Source organism: Acipenser ruthenus, chromosome 20, assembly GCF_902713425.1.
Source record: "Acipenser ruthenus chromosome 20, fAciRut3.2 maternal haplotype, whole genome shotgun sequence".
In the NCBI taxonomy this organism is placed as follows: domain Eukaryota; kingdom Metazoa; phylum Chordata; class Actinopteri; order Acipenseriformes; family Acipenseridae; genus Acipenser; species Acipenser ruthenus.
The window spans coordinates 26,966,277-26,972,299 of record NC_081208.1 but is presented as its reverse complement, the minus strand read 5'-3'; positions in this window follow the sequence as shown (position 1 = coordinate 26,972,299).

The window sequence follows — 6,023 nt, the reverse complement described above, 5'->3', positions numbered from 1 at the left end:
ATTTTTGGTTGGAACTAAAAATACCATTTAGATACAATTATAATACCTGAAGAAAATGTACCAGTACCATTACCGGATTGCATGGTTACCATTAATGGCAACATAATGGAGTTGGAACAAGTATTTCTCAGCGGTAAGTATGTTAGCACACAGAAGGATTCCCATGTCTAGCTTCCCACTGTGATACCATTGGTATGTCAAATACTGTAGAACCGTTTTACCATTCATACCATTTTAGGTATCATTCTATTAATTGTATGTCTGATTTTCCCAATGTAAAAGACCCCATAAGCACTTCCTAGGATCTATACATAGCATTGAACATGTGTCTTAATGACCAAAAGGTTCCTAATACAAACCCAGTTTGTAGTAGACGATTCCATAATATTTCATCAGCAATACAAAAACAGAAGCAATATAGTATTGCTTTGCTTGGGTAGCCATCTTATTAAGTAGCTCAAATCTATGGCAGAGATGACCTGGTTTAATTGCTCATGCAGAACCGACACAGTCCTAAAGTTTGAGGTTGATGTGATCTGAATAAAAATAACATGTTCACCTAATTTAGGTGAACATAATTTAGGCATCATTCATCACAATTCCACCATTAGACACAGAGTAATATATACACTTAGCATGCTGTCTTGTTGCAAAAATGGAAATAGAAAAATGAGCAATTTCCCCATGGAAGGATTGAAAATTTGTCAGGCCAGATCCAGGTGACCTGTTATCAATCAGTGTTAAACTCTCCAGAGCTGAGGAAAATCCAGTGGTTTGCAATCGTTGACAGGTGGTCTAATGACACACAACAAACACAGTCAAGAGCTGAGAAACCATTAGAATTGCTAATTGTTTTGCCAACAGCTCTGGAATATTGAATCTAGCAATTCAGAAAAGATGCAGGAGTTTAAAATCTCTTTGCCCTATTGACGTTTAATTTTAAACAGTATTCACAGTTTGAATTGTAGCTTTGTGTCGAGGATGAGGAAATTTAACTAGAAATATTCAATGTCAATTTTCCCATTGGGTTTGTACAGTCCAGTAGCAGTCGTTACAATTTATTTTACTGTTAACTGTAGGTACAGGACAACAAGAGAAATACAATGACAACATGACAAGTAAAACATTTAGTTTTACAATGCTGACAGTAACAGAACATTTCTTAAAGCAATCAATTTAACAGCTTCCTTTGAAAATCCCTTTTCAGGCTTGTTCCTTGTTCTTTACCTAGGTCTAGATGCTGAAATCATAGGACATATGCAGTGACTGCATGTTGCACTGAGGAACCTTAGGTCCCTTATCCCTCCTACCACAGGAAAAGGAAAAACAAACTTTTTCAGGTGATACCCCCTCCCTAATTTGCATTATATTTATAGTTTATATTGTTGCTTACCTTTATAGTCTGTTTTCTTGTTGAAGTAAACAAGCTGTGTCTCCTCCTTGTTGGATTTCTAGCAGAACAATTCCAGGCATATTTTCAATGAATGAATCAGGTTAATTTTTACACAATTTCTGGGTGAAATCCCACTTTCCATAATTTCTAAAATATCATTTTGTGGAATAGAAATGGGTCTTTCTCAGGTTTAACCCCATTATTGTGGAAGTGTTTGCAAGTCCTGCATTATTATTTGTTTATTTAGCTGACGCCTTTATCCAAGGTGACTTACAGAGACTAGGGTGTGTGAACTATGCTTCAGCTGCAGAGTCACTTACAACTACGTCTCACCCGAAAGACGGAGCACAAGGAGGTTAAGTGACTTGTTCAGGGTCACACAATGAGTCAGTGCCGGGATTTGAACCGGGGATCTCCTGGTTACAAGCCCTTTTCTTTAACCACTGGACCACACAGCCTCCTTGTATTCTTTACAAATTACTTTCAAAATTCAACTGCGTTTTTTCTTGCAAGCGTGATTGTATTAGCTAAAATAAACAAAACACAGAACCAATACGACTTAAGCAGATATCCTAAAATACCTTCCAAATCGTCATTAACTGCATGAGACAACATTTCCTGTGGCAGTATGTCTGGTAGACTATCCTCAGGAAAGCATTAAACTCAATGTCAATGACAAGACAATCAAGCTAGCCAACACATGCCATCTTAAATGGAGAGTAATTTTGCCCTAGCAATCTCTTACCAAGGTTTTTGACACTCATTATGATACTCTGTTAAAATCTGTTATCCTCTTACTTATAGACAGTTTCACATACTTATCAGAGTTGACATAGGGGTCTTGGTCCAACAATAATTTGTACATGTATTTTTTCCCTCCACCTATGTCTGCAATAGTGACAAAATGTGGGTGGACATTAGTCTTCATTTTAATTTGAATAATGACAATTCATCAGCATTCAGTACAATGGACTTTTACCCGTGGGGTGTACAATCAAAACTAATTTATTGAAAACTATTTTACCGCTCTCTTCAACTCACAAGTGACCAAACTTAATAAGACATCTGTACTGTAGCTCATCACCCAGTTGGTAGCCAAGGAGATTCCTAACTATAGAGTATTTTTTATCTGACAAGCAGCAGCAGGACCCTACTACAGTGTGAATTCATTCATTACAACAATGATGGGCCAGCTTACACATGTTCACATTCATATAATTAATATTCAAAACTGCTGCAGCTTTCCTTTGGTGTTTGCTAGAGTTGTGGATGCATTTAACACGTCTAGTTTAAATACTCTGATTTACTATATCCCCCCACCCCTCCCTAAAAAAAAAATGCATCATTTATGTTTTCCAGGCATTGCTGACAGATAAGCATTGTATCTGTTTTTACTATATGCAAAAAAAAAAAAACAACAACAACTTGCCTTTGATTCTAAAACATCAAGCTCACAGCTTGTTGGATTAGGTCAGAACAGCCTTCTGTCCTTCATGAAAACAAACAAAAAAAAATAACAGTTTCATTACCTGAAGTGAAAAAACAGTAACAAAAAAGCATTAAGCAGACCTCAGTTTAGGATGTTATCAGCAGTGCTGTTGAATTCAAGAAGCGTTTCAAGCTTTGTGGATATCACTTCCATGTAGACAGCATTTAAAACGTTGCAATCAGGAATATATTTAGACATCCGCAATTAGCTTCCTATGAGGTGCTTGCTGAAACAAATCCCCTTAAAGAGTAGCTCTTATTCATTACACATGTTCTATTTGTCAGCCTCAATTCCACTGCTGGTCTCTGTCCACAACTAGCGCACATGGTCTCCCTAATTAAAGTCAAATAAAAAAAAGTCAAGAAATGTATTTTACAGACCTGGTTATCACACCCAAACCAACATACAGGTTTCCTTGTTTTCACATTTGCTTCTTCTGTCTCTACTGATAGCATGTGAATGAAATACTCTTGTTACATTTTACACGTTTGTATATGGGTTGCACCCTAACGTGACAATTGTGTGAGGTATTCAGAACAAAGACTAAGAATCACTCAATCACTGCAATCAACTTCTATGCAATACTAGATCATTCCAATCAAATATTATTTGTAAATTAGTGCTCTGCTGGTTGTAATGCATATTCAAGTTTTATCAAAGTCCCAACCAGTGTCAATGCGGATATACACTTCTACAGTGTTATCCCAAAAATATGTAAGATTATAGTATTACACATTAAGGGCCAGATCTATCAAGTTGTTTTCACCAAAACACAATTTAATCTATACTATGCTCCAAATAAATGTATCAATCTTACAAAAAAAACAAGCAACTTGTAAGATTCATTCATAAGGTGTGCCTGCATTTTTTGCTACTAATTATGTAAAATTAAACAACAAATGTTGCAAATAGCATTTAAGACCATATTAAATCTATCCCTAAGTGAATTTTTAAATGCACAGGATGCAAACAATGTTAAATTAGGCTTATACCACAAACAGCTGTGCAATACATAATTAGTGTAATTTATTCACCGGAGTATATGTTGAGAAAAAAAGAAAATGCTACATGCCACACTAGCAATAAACAAATCACATCGATCTTTACTGAATGCTGTTATAAAGTTTCAAAACTTTACCCTCTTAAGTGTTTATTGTATTACTTTGGAGTTCCTTTAGCAAGCATTTTTAGTTAAAAGAAGAATCCAGTTTGAAAGTCATGAGTGGGGTCACATGACCTGCAGGTTTTCTAATTTGAATTATCACTGCATGCCTTATCTACACTATATTGTATGCAAGGCACATAAAAAATGCACAAGGAGCTTATATTGTATTCCTTTTTCTTTCTTTTTAACACACTTGATCAAAAACGGCTTAGGAGATAGAGCTAATTTCATCAGAGAGTCCACAATCACCATCAGTCTTCAGCTCCTACTTGCATTTATTAACCACACCAGTGTTCTCCAAGTCAACAGAGAGATGAACGAAATTAATATAGTTATTTAAATATATTTCTCCCAAGTCTGTACAAGACTGATTCAAAATCCATATAAGCTGATTTAATTCCAGTTTAGGACAATTTTAAGTAATAATCAAGTACAGATTTTTGATGCTAAAACTTGAAAGATGATAATGATGAAATCCTAATAAATTAATCATATTAGCATAAAGTATGATGGTTATACAATTGGGAGTGAATGTAAATCTAGTTTAAACCTGAAAAGCAGCTAAAGCACTTGGGATGGAAGGTAACAGAACTTAGGACATTTAATATATTGGCATACAGAGATATAAAATCTAAAAATCTCTCCATTGGATTAGAAAAATATCAATGGTAATATCAATGGTTTAGCTGTGTGCAGTATATGCAGATAAGTAAACATATACAACACTTATTACCATATGTATGTTTTATTTTGTGATTGTGATGTAACATAATACAGGCTATATTTAGTACAAAGGCTATTAAAAGGGTTAACTAATGCTTTCAAATCCACTTTCTTACCTCATATTACATTAACTAATAGTATTACTTCTGGTACTCCTTTATTGTGATGAAAATCATTTGGTTCTTCACTTTTTTGTTTAATTTTTTTTACAAACATTCAGGATATAGCCTACACTATTTCAAATACAATTCCAGTTTAACTGCTGCTTCTTGGTATTTTTGTGACATGGTATGATATTGGCTAGATATCTGGAGTGAGCCTGAACCACATCTAGAGTTTTCATCTATACCTTTCATCTTTAACATTGTCTTTAAAACATTCTACATTTCTAAATAAAAACAAGCAAAATAACCCAAAGATCTAAAAAACGAAGAAAAGGGGTGCAAAAAGGCAGGAAAGTTGATTTTTTAAAACCTTTAATGAACAAAGGCAATGACTTGCTATATACAGTATATACCATTCTATAATAGTAGTTCCATTAGAACATGTGCAATTACATTTTAAAGCTTTACTAAAGGATGAACAACATTGAAGTTTTTATGAAAAAATAAGCTGTGCCTTCCAGCTAGATGCAAAATGTCAAAGGCAGTTTGGTACAGCAGACAGCATCAAATAGGTAAGAAGGAAGCATCACTAACAGAAGAGTAAACTCCACAGTCTGACAAAAGAAAATTGTACACAGATTGGGATCTTAAAGATGTCCATTTATATGATTGAAAGGTGACTAACATTTACCCCCCAGTGAAGTGAAGATAATTATAAATAAACAAGTAATACTGTGGATTACATTTCTATATGTTAGCACGGGATAGCCTATATGCATGTTTCAGGGGGTGAGAGCCTGGGCTCCACCCTGCTTTCCCTGTCAATCTTCTCCTATTTCCTATTTAAGTCTGCAGCAGTTAAGCCCACTACTATCTAATCTCCAGCCGTGCCGTTCAAAATATCGCTCCATTATTCAACCTCCTCTGCGTCTCCATTGTAAAGATCGGCCCTCAGCCAAACTTTTAAAAGCTCTATTCGACAAAGGCACCAACATTCCCATCAGCAGCAATCGCCTTGCCCTTAACATCTATTGAGAAGCTTTGTTTGCAGACTTTTCCTCCGCCTGCAAGCAAGTACAAGCAGGCGCCCCTCCCTGACTTTTCTTTAAAGATTGGTACATCAACAGGATTCTGAAAGCTATTTTCGTA